We start from the raw sequence: 18,997 nt of genomic DNA, 5'->3' as shown, positions 1-18,997 counted from the left end.
TGGCTAGGACTTCCAGAACTATGTTGAATAATAGTGGTGAGAGTGGACATCCTTGTCTCGTTCCTGATCTTAGAGGAAATGCTTTCAGTTTTTCACCATTGAGAATGATGTTTGCTGTGGGTTTGTCATATATGGCCTTTATTATGTTGAGGTAGGTTCCCTCTATGCCCACTTTCTGGAGAGTTTTTATCAGAAATGGGTGTTGAATTTTGTCAAAAGCTTTTTCTGCATCTATTGAGATGATCATATGGTTTTTATTCTTCAATTTGTTAATATGGTGTATCACATTGATTGATTTGCGTATATTGAAGAATCCTTGCATCCCTGGGATAAATCCCACTTGATCGTGGTGTATGATCCTTTTAATGTGTTGTTGGATTCTGTTTGCTAGTATTTTGTTGAGGATTTTTGCATCTATATTCATCAGTGATATTGGTCTGTAATTTTCTTTTTTTGTAGTGTCTTTGTCTGGTTTTGGTATCAGGGTGATGGTGGCCTCATAGAATGAGTTTGGGAGAGTTCCTTCCTCTGCAATTTTTTGGAAGAGTTTGAGAAGTATGGGAGTTAGCTCTTCTCTAAATGTTTGATAGAATTCACCTGTGAAGCCATCTGGTCCTGGACTTTTGTTTGTTGGAAGATTTTTAATCACAGTTTCAATTTCATTACTTGTGATTGGTCTGTTGATATTTTCTGTTTCTTCCTGATTCAGTCTTGGAAGGTTATACCTTTCTAAGAATTTGTCCATTTCTTCCAGGTTGTCCATTTTATTGGCATACAGTTGCTTGTAGTAGTCTCTTAGGATGTTTTGTATTTCTGCGGTGTCTGTTGTAACTTCTCCTTTTTCATTTCTGATTTTATTGATTTGAGTCCTCTCCCTCTTTTTCTTGATGAGTCTGGCTAATGGCTTATCAATTTTGTTTATCTTCTCAAAGAACCAACTTTTAGTTTTATTCATCTTTGCTATTGTTTTCTTTGTTTCTATTTCATTTATTTCTGCTCTGATCTTTATGATTTCTTTCCTTCTGCTAACTTTGGGTTTTGTTTGTTCTTCTTTCTCTAATTACTTTAGGTGTAAGGTTAGGTTGTTTATTTGAGATGTTTCTTGTTTCTTGAGGTAGGATTGTTATTGCTATAAACTCCCCTGTTAGAACTGCTTTTGCTGCATCCCATAGGTTTTGGGTCATCGTGTTTTCATTGTCATTTGTCTCTAGGTATTTTTTTATTTCCTGTTTGATTCCTTCAGTGATCTCTTGGTTATTTAGTAACGTATTGTTTAGCCTCCATGTGTTTGTCTTTTTTACGTTTTTTTCCCTGTGATTCATTTCTAATCTCATAGCGTTGTGGTCAGAAAAGATGCTTGATATGATTTCAATTTTCTTAAATTTACTGAGGCTTGATTTGTGACCCAAGATGTGATCTATCCTGGAGAATGTTCCGTGCACACTTGAGAAGAACGTGTAATCTGCCGTTTTTGGATGGAATGTCCTATATATATCAATTAAATCTATCTGGTCTATTGTGTCATTTAAAGCTTCTGTTTCCTTATTTATTTTCATTTTGGATGATCTGTCTATTGATGTAAGTGAGGTGTTAAAGTCCCCCACTATGATTGTGTTACTGTCGATTTCCTCTTTTATAGCTGTTAGCAGTTGCCTTATGTATTGAGGTGCTCCTATGTTGGGTGCATATATATTTATAATTGTTATATCTTCTTCTTGGATTGATCCCTGGATCATTATGTAGTGTCCTTCCTTGTCTCTTGTAACATTCTTTATTTTAAAGTCTATTTTATCTGATATGAGTATAGCTACTCCAGCTTTCTTTTGATTTCCATTTGCATGGAATATCTTTTTCCATCCCCTCACTTTCAGTCTGTATGTGTCCCTAGGTCTGAAGTGGGTCTCTTGTAGACAGCATATATATGGGTCTTGTTTTTGTATCCATTCAGCCAGTCTATGTCTTTTGGTTGGGGCATTTAATCCATTCACGTTTAAGGTAATTATCGATATGTATGTTCCTATGACCATTTTCTTAATTGTTTTGGGTTTGTTTTTGTAGGTCCTTTTCTTCTCTTGTGTTTCCCACTTAGAGAAGTTCCTTTAGCATTTGTTGTAGCGCTGGTTTGGTGGTGCTGAATTCTCTTAGCTTTTGCTTGTCTGTAAAGGTTTTGATTTCTCCATCAAATCTAAATGAGATCCTTGCTGGGTAGAGTAATCTTGGTTGTAGGTTCTTCCCTTTCATCACTTTAAGTATATCATGCCACTCCCTTCTGGCTTGCAGAGTTTCTGCTGAGAAATCAGCTGTTAACCTTATGGGAGTTCCCTTGTATGTTATTTGTCGTTTTTCCCTTGCTGCTTTCAGTAATTTTTCTTTGTCTTTAATTTTTGCCACTTTGATTACTATGTGTCTCGGCGTGTTTCTCCTTGGGTTTATTCTGTATGGGACTCTCTGCGCTTCCTGGACTTGGGTGGCTATTTCCTTTCCCATGTTAGGGAAGTTTTCGACTATAATCTCTTCAAATATTTTCTCTGGTCCTTTCTCTCTCTCTTCTCCTTCTGGGACCCCTATAATGCGAATGTTGTTGCGTTTAATGTTGTCCCAGAGGTCTCTTAGGCTGTCTTCATTTCTTTTCATTCTTTTTTCTTTAGTCTCTTCCGCAGCAGTGAATTCCACCATTCTGTCTTCCAGGTCACTTATCCGTTCTTCTGCCTCAGTTATTCTGCTATTGATTCCTTCTAGTGTAGTTTTCATTTCAGTTATTGTATTGGTCATCTCTGTTTGTTTGTTCTTTAATTCTTCTAGGTCTTTGTTAATCATTTCTTGCATCTTCTCAATCTTTGCCTCCATTCTTATTCCGAGGTCCTGCATCATCTTCATTATCATTATTCTGAATTCTTTTTCTGGAAGGTTGCCTATCTCCACTTCATTTAGTTGTTTTTCTGGGGTTTTTTCTTGTTCCTTCATCTGGTACACAGCCCTCTGCCTTTTCATCTTCTCTGTCTTTCTGTAACTGTGGTTTTTGGTCCACAGGCTGCAGGATTGTAGTTTTTCTTGCTTCTGTTGTCTGCCCTCTGGTGGTTGAGGCTATCTAAGAGGCTTGATGGGAGGCTCTGGTGGTGGGTAGAGCTGACTGTTGCTGTGGCGGTCAGAGCTCAGTAAAACCTTAATCCACTGGATTGTTGATGGGTGGGGCTGGGTTCCCTCCCTGTTGCGTTGTTTTGCCTGAGGCAACCTGACACTGGAGCCTACCCGTGCTCTTTGGTGGGGTTAATGGCAGACTCTGGGAGGGCTCACGCCAAGGAGAACTTCCCAGGACCTCTGCTGCCAGTGTCCTTATCCCCACGGTGAAACAGAGCCACCACTTGCCTCTGCAGGACACCCCCCAACACCAGCAGGTACGTCTGGTTCAGTCTCCCCCAGGGTCACTGCTCCTTCCCCTGCGTCCCGATGCACACATTACTTTGTGTGTGCCCTCCAAGAGTGGGGTCTCTGTTTCCCCCAGTCCTGTCACAGTCCTGCAATCAATTCCCACTAGACTTCAAAGTCTGATTCTCTAGGAATTCCTCCTCCCGTTGCCGGACCCCCAGGTTGGGAAGCCTGACGTGGGGCTCAAAACCTTCACTCCAGTGGGTGGACTTCTGTGGTATAAGTGTTCTCCAGTCTGTGAGTCACCCACCCAGCAGTTATGGGATTTGATTTTACTCTGATTGCGCCCCTCCTACCGTCTCACTGTGGCTTCTCCTCTGTCCTTGGACGTGGGGTATCCTCCTTGGTGAAGTCCAGGGTCTTCCTGTCAATGATTGTCCAGCAGCCAGTTGTGATTCTGGTGCTCTCGCAAGAGGGAGTGAGAGCACGTCCTTCTACTCCGCCATCTTGGTTAATCCTCCTATATTTAATTTTTGATAGTTTGATTAATATGTGTCTTGGCATGTTTCTCCTTGGATTTATCCTGTATGGGACTCTCTGTGCTTCCAGGACTTGATTAACTATTTCCTTTCCCATATTAGGGAAGTTTTCAACTATAATCTCTTCAAATATTTTCTCAGTCCCTTTCTTTTTCTCTTCTTCTTCTGGGACCCCTATAATTCGAATGTTGGTGCGTTTAATGTTGTCCCAGAGTTCTCTGAGACTGTCCTCAGTTCTTTTCATTCTTTTTTCTTTATTCTGCTCTGCAGTAGTTATTTCCACTATTTTATCTTCCAGGTCACTTATCTGTTCTTCTGCCTCAGTTATTCTGCTATTGATCCTGTCTAGAGTATTTTTAATTTCATTTATTGTGTTTTTCATCATTGCTTGGTTCCTCTTTAGTTCTTCTACATCCTTGTTAAATGTTTCTTGCATTTTGTCTATTCTACTTCCAAGATTTTGGATCACCTTTACTATCATTATTCTGAATTCTTTTTCAGGTAGACTACCTATTCCCTCTTCATTTGTTAGGTCTGGTGTGTTTTTACCTTGCTCCTTCATCTGCTGTGTGTTTTTCTGTCTTCTCATTTTGCTTATCTTACTGTGTTTGGGGTCTCCTTTTCACAGGCTGCAGGTTCGTAGTTCCTGTTGTTTTTGGTGTCTGTCCCCAGTGGCTAAGGTTGGTTCACTGAGTTGTGTAGGTTTCCTGGTGGAGGGGACTAGTGCCTGTGTTCTGGTGGATGAGGCTGGATCTTGTCTTTCTGGTGGGCAGGTCCACGTCTGGTGGTGTGTTTTGGGGTTCTGTGGCCTTATTATGATTTTAGGCAGCCTCTCTGCTAATGGACGGGGTTGTGTTCCTGTCTTGCTAGTTGTTTGGCATAGGGTGTCCAGCACTATAGCTTGCTGGTCCTTGAGTGAAGCTGGGTCTTGATGTTGAGATGGAGATCTCTGGGAGATTTTCGTCATTTGGTATTACGTGGAGCTGGGAGGTCTCTTGTGGACCAGTGTCCTGAAGTTGGCTCTCCCACCTCAGAGGCACAGACCTGATGCCTGGCTGGAGCATCAAGAGCCTTTCATCCACACGGCTCAGAATAAAAGGGAGAAAAAACAGAAAGAAAAAAAAAGGAAAGAGGATAAAATAAAATAAAGATAAAATAAAGTTATTAAAATACAAAATAATTATTAATAAAAAAAGAAAAAAATTTTTAAAGTAAAAAAACAAAAGAACAAAAAAAATGGACGGACAGAACCCTAGAGCAAATGGTGAAAGCAAAGCTATACAGACAAAATCTCACACAGAAGCATACACATACACACTCACAAAAAGAGGAAAAGGGAAAAAATAATATATCTTGCTCCCAAAGTCCACCTCCTCAATTTGGGATGATTCGTTGTCTATTCAGGTATTCCACAGATGCAGGTACATCAAGTTGTTTGTGGATCTTTAATCCGCTGCTTCTGAGGCTGCTGGGAGAGATTTCCCTTTCTCTTCTTTGTTCGTACAGCTCCCGGGGTTCAGCTTTGGATTTGGACTCGCCTCTGTGTGTAGGTTGCCTGAGGGCGTCTGTTCTTCGCTCAGACAGGACGGGGTTAAAGGAGCAGCTGCTTCGGGGGCTCTGGCTCACTCAGGCGGGGAGAGGGAGCGGTACGGAGGCGGGGCGAGCCTGTGGCGGCAGAGGCCAGCGTGACGTTGCAGCAGCCTGAGGCGCGCCGTGCGTTCTCCCGGGGAAGTTGTCCCTGGATCACGGGACCCTGGCCATGACGGGCTGCACAGGCTCCCGGGAGGGGCGGTGTGGAGAGTGACCTGTGCTCACACACAGGCTTCTGGGTGGCTGCAGCAGCAGCCTTAGCGTTTCATGCCCGTCTCTGGGGTCCGCGCTGATAGCCACGGCTCGCACCCGTCTCTGGAGCTCGTTTAGGCGGCGCTCTGAATTCCCTCTCCTCGTGCACCAGGAAACAAAGAGGCAAGAAAAAGTCTCTTGCCTGTTCGGCAGCTCCAGACCTTTTCCCGGACTCCCTCCCGGCTAGCTGTGGTGCACTAGCCCCTTTCAGGCTGTGTTCACGCCGCCAACCCCAGTCCTCTCCCTGGGATCCGACCGAAGCCCGAGCCTCAGCTCCCAGCCCCCGCCCGCCCCGGCGGGTGAGCAGACAGGCCTCTCGGGCTGGTGAGTGCTGCTCGGCGCCCATCCTCTGTGCGGGAATCTCTCCGCTTTGCCCTCCGCACCCCTGTGGCTGCGCTCTCCTTCGTGGCTGCGAAGCTTCCCCCTTCCGCCACCCGCAGTCTCCGCCTGCGAAGGGGCTTCCTAGTGCGTGGAAACCTTTCCTCCTTCACAGCTCCCTCCCACTGGTGCAGGTCCTGTCCCTATTCTTTCGTCTCTGTTATTTCTTTTTTCTTTTGCCCTACCCAAGTACGCGGGGAGTTTCTTGCCTTTTGGGAGGTCTGACGTCTTCTCCCAGCGTTCAGTGGGTGTTCTATAGGAGCAGTTCCACGTGTAGATGTATTTCTGATGTATCTGTGGGGAGGAAGGTGATCTCTGCATCTTACTCTTCTGCCATCTTCTCCCGAGATCCCTGTATCACTCTTTACTGTTCCTTGCTGGTTAAGTCAGTTAGGTTCATATGAATGTGCTTCCCCTCTCCCTGTGTCGGTTGTATTACCTTCTCTGATGACCACGCATTGTTTCTTATGGTGATTTTTCAGGCCAATGCCTATGTTAGGGGAAGGGTGAAAGTGTTGAATGGCAGATCTATGTCTGTAATCTTTGGAATGAGGTTAGTCAGTAAAGAGTACACAAATGTATCTTTTGCTCTTCCTTAGTTCAGCCTATAGTGTGTTTTGGGAAAGACATAAGATGCTGATCATTTGGTATAAAGGTAGAAAGTGATTATGACATGGAGTAAAGCTACCTTCATCAGAAATGCCACCCTTGTTTGACCGTGTGATCTTGGGCAAATAACATAAATTTTCTGTGCTTCATTTTCGTCTTATATTTAAATGTATTTATGTATTGCACCAGCAACTGTAAAATCATAATAATTTACCACATCTTATAATGGGAATGATATGTAAATGGAATGATGTTTGCACTTCTCTCTGTGTCAGAGAACTGAGAGTAATTAAATACAGTAGAAAACCATTTACTCGGGAAGTCTGAGACCTGATCTGTTCTACATTAATTATATCAGTGTTTAGATATCCTAATTCTAAATGAGCATAACAATTTTTAAAGGGATGTTAGCTCATAAATTATGCCATATAGTGTGGGATGGTAAAGTATAGTGAGAAATAATTTTTTAAATCAACAGTTTTAGGAAGCATGAAACATAATATGGAATGCAAGATACGGTAGAAAATAAGATTTTAAAGCATGAGTCTTAGAAAATGTTTATTTAGTGTTTATATATTATTATCCAGATCAGTTAAGGAATATGTTGGTGCTAGGGGCTGAATTGTGTCCCATCCCCCCTCCCAAATTCATATGTTGATATCCTTATTTTAAAATAAGATTTTTTGTTGTTGTTGAATTATAGAAGTTCTTTGCATATTCTGTATATTAACCCCTGATCTGATATATGGTTTGAAAATATTTTCTCCGATTTCATAGATTGCCTTTTCATTCTGCGGGTTGTTTCCTTTGCTTCACAGAATGAACAAGCATTTAAAAAGTAATTTTTAGAAAAAATATGTTGTTCTGATACTTCTGCTCATTGGATTCCTGGATAAACAAACTTGTTGTAATGTTTAGGGCATTAGGGGTTTGTTTTAGGTATTGTTTTTTGCTTTTTTTAAATTGAAGTATAGTTGCTATACAATATTATATGTTACAGGTATACAATGTAGGGATTCACAATTTGTAAACTTTTTATACTCCAATTATAGTTATTATAAAAATTGGCTATGTTCCCCATGTTGTACAATATATCCTTGTAGCTTATTTTATACCTAATAGTTTTTACCTCTTACTTCTCTACCCCTATATTGCCCCTCCCCTCCCCCCTTCCCTCTCCCCACTGGTAACCACTAGTTTTTTCTCTGTATCTGTGAGTCTGTTTCTTTTTTGTTTTATTCACTAGCTTGTTGTATTTTTGAGATTCCACATATAAGTGATATCATACACTATTTGTCTTTCTCTGTGTGCCTTACTGCACTTAGCATAATACCCTCCAAGTCCATCCATGTTGCTGCAAATGACAAAATTTCCTTTTTTATGGCTGGATAGTATTCCATTGTGTATATATACCACATCTACTTTATCCATTCATCTGCTGATGGACACTTAGGTTGCTTCCATAGCTTGGCAATTGTAAATAATACTGCTATGAACATTGGGGTGCATGTATCTTTTTGAATTAGTGTTTTTGTTTTCTTCTAGTATATACCCAGGAGTGAAATTGCTGGGTCATATGGTAGTTCTATGTTTAGTTTTTTGAGAAACCTCCATACTGTTTTCCACAGTGGCTGCACGAATTTACATTCCCACCAACAGTGTACAAGGGTTCCCTTTTCTCTACATCCTCACCAATGTTGGCTATTTGTGTTATTTTTGATGATAGTCATTCTGACAGGTGTGAGGTGATATCTCATTGTGGGTTTTTTTTTTTTTTTTAAGAAATTCACGTTCTTTTATTTATTTATTTATTTATTTATTTATGACTGTGTTGAGTCTTCGTTTCTGTGCGAGGGCTTTCTCTAGTTGCGGCAGGTGGGGACCACTCTTCATCGCGGTGCGCGGGCCTCTCGCCATCGCGGCCTCTCTTGTTGCGGAGCACAGGCTCCAGACGCGCAGGCTCAGTAATTGTGGCTCACGGGCCCAGTTGCTCCGTGGCATGTGGGATCTTCCCAGACCAGGGCTCGAACCCGTGTCCCCTGCATTGGCAGGCAGATTCTCAACCACTGCGCCACCAGGGAAGGCCTCATTGTGGGTTTTTAAAAAAAATATTTATTTATTTATTTTATCTTTGGCCATGTCAGGTCTTAGTTGCGGCATGCGGAATCTTTCATTGCAGCACACGGGCTCTTCTTTGTGGCGCATGGGCTCTGTAGTTGCTGCACACAGGTTTAGTTGCCGCACGTGGGTTTAGTTGCCTCGTGGCATGTGGGATCTTAGTTCCCCGACCAGGGATCGAACCCATGCCCCCTGCAGTGGAAGGCAGATTCTTAACCACTGGACTACCAGGGAAGTCCCCTCATTGTGGTTTTGATTTGCATTTCCCTGATGACTAGCATTGCTGAGCATTTTTCATGTGCCTGTTGGCCATCTGCATTTCCTCTTTGGAAAAATGTCTGTTTCGTTCTTCTGCCCATTTTTAAATCAGGTTGTTTGTTTTTTGATGTTGAGTTGTATGAGCTGTTTCTACATGTGGGATATTAACCCCTTATCAATCATATCATTTGCACATATTTTATCACATTCAGTAGGTTGTCTGAATCAGTAGGTCGTTTTGCTGATGGTTTTCTTCGCTGTGCAAAAGCTTTTAAGTTTAATTAGGTCCCACTTGTTTATTTTGCTTTTATTTCCTTTGCTTTAGGAGACAGATCCAAAAATATATTGCTGCGATTTATGTCAAAGAGTGTTCTGCCTATGTTTTCCTCTAGGAGTTTTATGGTTTCTGGTCTTACATTTAGGCCTTTAATCCATTTTGAGTTTATTTTTGTATATGGTGTTAGAGAATGTTGTGTTTTGGTTTCTTTTCTTTTTTTTTTACATTTTCAGGTCTTTCAAATGGAAGCGCAATACAAATTACATTAGAATGGTTGTGTTATAAAGAATACAGTAATTGATGCATAACAAGTTACTAAAATCCATAAAATATAAAATAATGTTTAATTCCTTTTTAAAAATAAAAGCCACCTCTAATATCCCTAGCATTTTTAGCGTTTAGATTTTGACATATCCATGAAGCATTACACTATGGATTTGTATAATATAGCCAACCGTTAGAGCTATTTTACTGAGTGACATGTAGTGGTACTACTTCTAGGGTTGCTACTTGAACTACCCTAACTTAAGCCATCCTCATGATTATCCATTGTTGTAACTCTAACACATATTTAGTAAAGGAAAATCCCTACATGTGATTCGTAGTTGAAGGAAATCCATTTTATTTTAATAACATGTGTTTAAAACCAATTTTGTACTCTCCATAAGTAGAGAGATGGTCATCATGAGTGCCAGTTGTACAAGAATTTATTTTAGAGCCATAGTATTTCATTAATAAATATGATTAGGTTTTAACGTGCAGAAAGAAAAATAACGCAAATAAATTGCTCAGTTGTCTTTTTAAAGCAAGCCCATTAAGCAATCTCTTCTGATATTTTCAGGATCAACTTCGGATAAAATGATATACCAACTAAGTTAAAGACTGTTAATAAGGATCACATAAATTATATAGACACTTCTGAAATGAGGATATTTGCTACTGAGAATTAAAAAGAAGCACTTAATGATGTGTGAATGAGCATACTGAACTGGGTTTACAAATAGAGTAACCCACTACCTAGATTTCATTATGAGTTGTTACATAGCTAATTCAGTCACAGCACTTTGTCTTCATTGGTTGCAATAAATATGAATGGCAAGTGTGATAGAAGCACCATTGGTGTGATTTGCTTGGAATCCCAGGAGAGATGGCTGAGTGGCAGCTAATGGAATTAGTTCAATACTATGGTATCAAGGCCTTGGACCAGGTTCTTTACTTCATTAAGCCTCATATTCGTCATCTCTCAAGGCAGAACAATATATGACTTTAAAACAATGCATTTTCTTCAAAGAAGTGGAAATTATTCATCGCCTCAGAAGACTTTCATAATCCCACATTCTTAACATTTTTTTCAAATAGTCCAATTTCACAACATATTAGTTATGTGAACAAGAAGGTACAATAATAGAGTATAGAGGACCAAAACTAATAACCCTAAGAAGCAGTAAATGAAGCTGATGGTATCTCCACAGTGAATGTGTGTAGACTAATGTTGTGTTTTCATGGCACCAATACAATTGATTAAAACTCTTTGTCAGTTATTTCATTTGGATTATAAAAAGGCTCTCACTTGATATAGTCTCCCCTCCGCTACCCCCCAGAATTACCCATGTGTTTTAATGACATATCCACAACCATAGTCTCTGTGACAAACAGACACTGTGTAAGTGATTCCAGTTGGAAGGCTGGAAGAGGTCTCACCGTGCAAGTAGCCATGCCTCTCTCCACCTTGAGCGCTCTTCCTAGCGAGAAAGGGGGTGAGTTTTTCTTTCCTTCTTAGTTCACAGGTACATATTTTATTTTTTTAATAAATTTATTTATTTATTATTTATTTATTTATTTTTGGCTGTGTTGGGTCTTCGTTTCCGTGCGAGGGCTTTCTCCAGTTGCGGCGAGCGGGGGCCACTCTTCATCGCGGTGCGCGGGCCTCTCACTATCGCGGCCTCTCTTGTTGCGGAGCACAGGCTCCAGACGCGCAGGCTCAGTAGTTGTGGCTCACGGGCCCAGTTGCTCCGCGGCATGTAGGATCTTCCCAGACCAGGGCTCGAACCCGTGTGCCCTGCATTGGCAGGCAGATTCTCAACCACTGCGCCACCAGGGAAGCCCACAGGTACATATTTTAGCAGGAGCATCAACTATGTGAATACAGGTAAGCTTTCACTGAATCCTTTTAAAGAAAACGGTTTTCCTAATCTAAATTCATAATGATAATAGTTACAATAATAGTTATTTTGGTAACTAACATTAACTGAGGACCAGGCACTGTGCTAAGTACTTGGCATACAATTTTGGTCTGATGCCCATGCTTTTTATATGTACTAGGGACTATCATTAATATGCAATGTTTATATATATATATATATATATAGCAAGTCATCTTCCCCAAATTAGGTTACAAAATTGATCAAATATCATTAGCATATAATGCGGATGTTGGTCTCAGTGCCAATACAACAAAGTTCCTGTGTATGTATTTACAGTGAAAGCTATACCTATGGGACCCCATACTTCTAAGTAGTAGTCATAGTTTGTTCGCTGATATTTTCGTGTATACTATTTGTAAATGTCTCTGAATATTCTTGACACTTTAACCAGCTATCTACAGTTCCTTCCCTCGTGGGGTTTTATGTACTTTGACGGACTTTATTGAAAGGCAGTTTTGTTTGCAGCTTGGCCCAGAGAATAAAGCATCAGATAATATTCATGAAGGTCTTTGAGAGATGCAGATGAAAACTGCTTCCTAAATACAAAGCACTAATGTTGTATTCATGAAAATGGTTTTTCTTCACATCCTTTGCTCTAATGTTAAAATCCCGAGGTGTTATCATTTAGAAATAGAGTCTGTTATCTGAAGTGAAAGGGACTGAGAGCATAATAAAGCTAATCAATAGAGAGTGTTTGGTGTGGTTTGGAGGAAGAAGAAAGGATAGGATTCAACTGTTCTTATATTGACTCATGATTTCAATAATAGCTTCTTAGAACTGTTGGGAAGAAAATAAGAAACGTGTGAAAATTGTAAAATATTTTTTAACTATAATGGAGAAGTTTTAAATAATCAAAAAGCTTAGAATCAGATAGATTTTTTTCTTAGGTTACTTACTAGCTAGTGCCTGAATTTTATAGATTTTGTTGGATTCAATAACTGATCATTCATTTAATAATATTATTTAGTGGTTACTATGTGCCAGGTACTCTACTAAGTGTTTTATACAGATGACCTCGTTTAATTTTCACAAAAACGTTAAGAGATGTTTAGTACTATCCCTATTTTACAGATAAGGAAATAGAGTCTCAAAAAGGTTTGGTTGCTCAACATCAAACTTATAGTAAATGGCAGAGCTATGATTTGAACTCAGATTGATCTCATCTTAATGTCTGTGTCATTTGGAAATGTCAGGATGTACTTACAAATTTAAACAAGTTATGTGCAGATTGAGTTCTCTAAATAAGTAGATGAGCAGTTGAGAAAGTACTCTATACTTGTTTCACCTTATTGAAAAATAAACAAATGAAAACAAGACACCCTCTCCTTTGTCTTCTGCTACTGAATGAAAGGTGTTTCATAACTAATTAGGTTTAATTCCCTCTTTGATTTGGCTCCTCTATCATTTCTTTTGAACATTATAAGCAGTAATAACATATTAGTAAGATATGAGCCCTACTTTTAAAAAAAGTATATTTCTTTTTTTTAAATTTATTTATTTTATTTATTTATTTTTGGCTGCGTTGGGTCTTCGTTGCTGCGCATGGGCTTTCTCTAGTTGCGGTGAGCAGGGGCTACTCTTCATTGCGGTGAGCGGGCTTCTCATTGCGGTGGCTTCTCTTGTTGCGGAGCACGGGCTCTAGGCAGCGGGCTCAGTAGTTGTGGCTCACGGGCTCTAGAGCGCAGGCTTAGTAGTTGTGGCGCATGGGCTTAGTTGCTCCAGGGCATGTGAGGTCTTCCTGAACTAGGGCTTGAACCCGTGTCCCCTGCATTGGCAGGTGGATTCTTAACCACTGTGCCACCAAGGAAGTCCCCCCCCCAAAAGTATATTTCAATAGTGGTTCACACTTGACCTTTTATTTCTATACCTTGACCTGCAACTGACTTTTTATGATTACTACTAGAAGGCCCTGTGGTATACTGTGGCCCGATTTGCCCATGTAAATCCCCTAAGTGGGAATAAATGGGAAACACCTAGAACTTGTATTGTGCAGAGAGATAAGGGGACATTTCCCTAGTGTGGCCATAGCAAGAATTTGAAGATCAGGGAGCTGGTTGGACATTTACCCTGCATGATGTGACTGTCTGAGTCACAGAATTATGCTTTACATAAGCTGTTTCCAAATGCTAATGAATCTGGGGATACAAAAGACAACAATCCTGTAATACTATGTTCTTTCCCCCATTAGACACTTCACTCTGTGTAGGCTACCAACCACCACATCAAGGCTTGCTTTCATGAAGTACAAGGGAGGCAAATGGAGCCATGTACACATGCCTGTGTTCAAATTTTATTTAATATCTTTTGCAGTGCTTATTTGCAGTTGACAAAGCAAACTTGAGTCAAGTCCAGGTTGTCATCACACCCCACCATGAACCCAGATCACACTGCAGTTTGGCCTGGTGCAGACCCCCCTTATTAATACACAGGAAGGAGCTTCTGTGCACTCATTCACTGATTTCAGGCACTACAAGAGGTCTCTTTGAGAACTGCTTCAAATAAGCAATGTGTGTTTAAATCCTCTGTCCCTCTCAGCATCTCATCTATCATACATAAAATGTTTCCCCTGAGTACCGTTTGAAAAAGGTTATTTAAATGACCTTAACTAAGAATTAAGTTGCTTAAGATACTTTCTTAAAGGAAACACTGATCAATCACTACCTATGAAATATTTTCTTAATTTCTAGGATTACCATTTATATTTATTTGTTACTGCAGTCTCAGATATTCATAGTTTCCTCAACATATGTTCTCATTTTTCCTTCTGTTTGTGCAGGCTGACACTCTTCCTCTTGAGACAAGTTAATTTTTTGGTTTTCCTAAGGCATCTATACATTAAATCTCAGTGGGTGAGAGTTGGGAGGAACTTGTCTGAATTCACCAGTTGTTCATTCAAGTCTAACGTTATATTAATAGATTTCACTAATTTGCTTATTTTTGATGGACCTTTCACTTGATCCACTAGCAGACACATCTATACCAATATATCAGTATATTTCCTAATTGAGCCGCTTTCTCATGACTTTATTAGCCATCTTCCAGTTAATGAAGTCTCAAATGCAATCTATACATAATTTGAGGATACATGTGAAAAGACATCATTACAAAAGAATTTTTCAGATAACTTTTTTGTATTCTGGGCGATGTTCATCCAGAATGTTGCATTTGTTTGGGGAACCATAAAGACCTAGTTAAATTGGAGGGAGTCCAGGGAGATAAGCAGTAATGTAATTGAGGGAATGAATCAGAATTTGAAGGAAAAATAAAATGAGTTAAATATGCATAGCTTAGCATAAACAAAGTTTATAAGGCAGGCTTAGTAATAGGTCTTAATGTCGGCACCTCTCCAAAAATTAACTCTATTTAACGTCTCACTAAAATAACATGTTGAAAAACAAGAAAATGAAAATTTGTAATAATGAGTGAATTAATCAATGAACATTTCAGAACACTTTAGGCAGAAAACTTGAGATACAGGCTGTGCCCACACAATGCCAAAACAGCTGGTAGGAATGCGAAAAATTCAGTCAAATAAGGTATTTGTCATCATCAAATACTCTCCCACCATAGTGGCTATAATTGGTTTTTTAAAAATAAATTTAATTGAATTCAAACTTTAAAATTTTGAATTCATTCAGATTAATTAAATTTGCAAACAAAATTTTAAAGCTGTATTGAATAAAATTATGAGCTAAGTGTGTGGGAGCTATAAAGATGATTCAGACCTGGGTCTTGATATATGACAAGTAGATGCAATGCTTGAATGCAAGACAGAAATAAAGCATACTCTCTCCTTCCTGCAGAACTATCGCTTCTCAGCCATACCTTTTGGGAGATTCCCTCAGTAATCCAAAAGATATCCTGCAGAAAGGTTGATGGAAGCCAGTAGTGTTTTATATCACAATTCTCCTTTTTTTTGGCTCCAATATATTTGAATAACGTGTACATGTATAAAACACTCCTGTGAGAATGCCAAGATTTTTTTCCCAATTCCCCCCTCCCCATTTTCTTTTTTGGGGGTGAGAATAACCAAACTTTCATCATCCCTATGATATGCATAGACTCATTTTACAAGCATGTGATATGGAAATGGTTTATGGGATCAGAGTTGTACCCAATTACTAGCACTAACTCTAGCCCCACCACTTTTGCTCCCATCCAGGAAAGCACATCCAAATGTAACTCAGAGTGTATTAGAGGTATCACCTTGAATTCACTTTCATCTACCATTTTTAAAATAAATTGTCTGTGAACTTTAGTCCTCTATTGTAGTAACAGGCGATTGCAAAACATTGGTTTATTTAGATCCTGTAGCAGAGAACTGCTGAGTTAGAGCAATAGATCAAAACATGGGTGAAATTTGAGAATCATCTGGGTCTTGTAAATACTGCCACAACAGTGCTGTCTCTTCCCATTGTCCCTGGTGGAGACTACGTATGTTTTCAGTCTCCAAGTATAGATGTTGGAACCCCTCTCCACCACTCCACTGGGCATCCGTGGGTCCCTGTTGTTCATGGGGGGAGGACCTACAGGGTATGGGGGAACTTTCTCATCAAATAGCCAGGCAATGATTGTTAGATGGTGTTTAATGTAACATTATTAATGGTTAATAAGAAGGACTTTTTCTTCAGTCTTTTTTCGAAAAGAAAAGCTTGGGATGGAGGGGCTAAAACTTTCCCCAGCCTTTCCTAGTTCTCCATGCTTTCTTTTTATCCTCTAGGAATTTTTTGTCTTTTGCTTTTTGTTTTTTATTACTCAATATAGTTTGTCCTCATTATTTAACATATGGTAGTTTGAAAAATATTTTTCTTAGAGCTTTAGACACAGTCACAATGTTTTCTTAATTTGTGCTTCAAACATTCAGAATTCCATTTTCATAAATAACATTAGAATGATTTTCATCCATTGCTTTTTGAACAAATATAGGGTGAACATTTTTAATAGTCTAATGAAAAACGAAGCTCTGAAAATGAAAACTTTGTAAAATTCCATAATATCTGTTATTAGCTAATTTATTAAATGATTCACTGTCAATTAATTCATAACCCTCCATTACCTACTTGCAAATATATAATGAACTTGGGGACTGAAAATAATTGAAATACCTACATACGACTTTAGTTTGAGTATAAACTAAATATGAACTTTTAAGGATCATTACTTTTTTATATTTTCTTTTTGATATACTTCACTGACTAATAATGGAAGCCACAGCATCATTGTCAGCATAAGATAAAACAGGGCAATTAGCTATTTCATGTTTCATACATAATGGATAACAGAGTTTCCTTCAAGACCATAGTGAAAAAGGCTTTGGCCAACCACTAATTTTAATTGTTAATATCATATATTAATATTTAGAATTTGACATTTAAAATTTCAAATTGTGCCATGAAGTAGAGTTCTTTACCATTCTGCATAGAAAAATAAATAGGTAATAAATGTATTGGCTTCATTTTCTTTTTTTTTTTAACATTGCCAAATTACTCTGAAAACATAAGCAAAGATGTATCCTTCTTGTATTTTCACAACCAAGAAAATTAGATAGTTTAAACATTTACATTAGTAATTTAAGCAAAATAGCATTTAGCCACAGTCCTCTCCTTTTTTTTTTTTTTTTTGGTTGTAAAGTCCTAGTTTGTTTGTCTTAATCTATGTCAGAGAGTTGACTGAGTTAACAGACCAGGCATTTATTGGCAGGAATATTGACTATTATGCCTGAGATTGGCTAATTGCACTATTTAAAGCCGATACAGCGTGCAGCACAGTTGGGTTCCCCCAAAAACAGAGACAAGGAGAAATGGATTACGGGAGGGCTGCCTTGTGGATATTTAACTCTTTGTTATGCTTGTACAACACACTGGAAAACAGGAAAAGAAATTAATGAGACCTAGAAAATAGAAAGTTTAGATTTTCTGGAGGTAGACTAGCACATCCTTTGAAGATAAGCATCAGCTTATGGAGAGACTGAAGTGCAAATATGTGTTTCAGCACAAACATGTCAAAGGATAGTAGGTGCTTCACTGTTGACCTTTATTTCTAGTGGTTGTAACGAAGATCAACTTAACTGACAAAAATTAATAGAGCATACTCTCTTACTTGCTGGCTTAGTGAGAGGACCATTCAAAGTCCTCAAAGGGATGGACTTCACAATCTCAAAGATAGTACAAAACACTGCAGGGCTCGGGAGCAGGCAGAGGGCAGTAATCCAGAACCCGATTGAAACCATGTAAACTGGATGACATTATAATTTATTATTGTTGGCTTTCCCCCAGCGCTTCTGTGACTCTTCTCCTGCAGTCATCTGCTTTCATTGCGAATTCTCCTCTCTGTTTCTCTTTCCTTCTGCCTCTTTCTGTTGTCTATGTCTCACTCATTCACATGCCAATACATACACACAAATACCTATTAAGCATTAGCTATGTAATAGACTTTATTTCTGTTCTCAATCTAATGGTTTATTTAACTAATGAATCTGCTTTTATTAAAGGTTGTTAGTATATTAATATTAAGGCAGTATTATTTGAGCCAGAAGAGTAATAAGGTATACTTGTTCAATTTTCTTTGGAAAACCAATTTTCTTACCTTCATATTCTTTGAGCCTCTAATAATAATTATAAGGTTAAGAACAGAAATGTCAACAGCCAGATACACTTAAGACTAATTTGAGGATCACTGAACACTATCAAGTTAATGGATATTAGCCATAACATGCAAATGTATAAACTATGTCCTCACTGGTTGTGAAAGCTCCTTGTGACAAGTACTATAAAGTAGTAATATATTGATACATTTAGAATTAGTAGGAATAGTTAATATTACTAATAAACCTCTCTTCTTTCTTTTAAACCTGTTTTTTTTTTTTATCCCCTCTCCTTCCTGGGAGGGAGAACAGCTCAGAAAACCAACCCAAGGAACCCAAGGCTTACAATTGGCCTCAAGAGACTTGACATAAGTAGTTATGGCCATAACCCTTGGTGCCCTGATGTTCTTTGCTCATGTAGATTACTAAGGTCTTCAGAAGTATTAATTAATTTTGCCTTATAAGAGTTCAGAGAGGTGGTTAAATACTAATACAGCCCCATAACCCTTTATACAAAATCTTTGGGGTCCACTTGTTAAAGAATTTAGAATTTTTCAGACTTTATAAAGGCAATGGCATAAATATATACTGTCTGTTGTGCAACCCCTGGATTGGGATGTGGGCCAGCACCTCTTAATAAAATGCATCAGTATTTTTGTAGCTAAAGGTAGGAGAATTCACTAAATGAAATACATAAAGACTGTAAATATCCTCATATCAGTTCTGGTTAGGTTTTCCCACCAGTGAGTTAGAAAAAAACCCTCCATTTTCAGACATTTTTTCAATTCCAGAATTGCAGTCAAAGCATTGTGGAGCTATCCCT

Source organism: Balaenoptera acutorostrata, chromosome X (assembly GCF_949987535.1).
Source record: "Balaenoptera acutorostrata chromosome X, mBalAcu1.1, whole genome shotgun sequence".
Lineage (NCBI taxonomy): Eukaryota > Metazoa > Chordata > Mammalia > Artiodactyla > Balaenopteridae > Balaenoptera > Balaenoptera acutorostrata.
The sequence above is the reverse complement of the archived record's forward strand: the minus strand, read 5'-3'. Positions refer to the sequence as shown.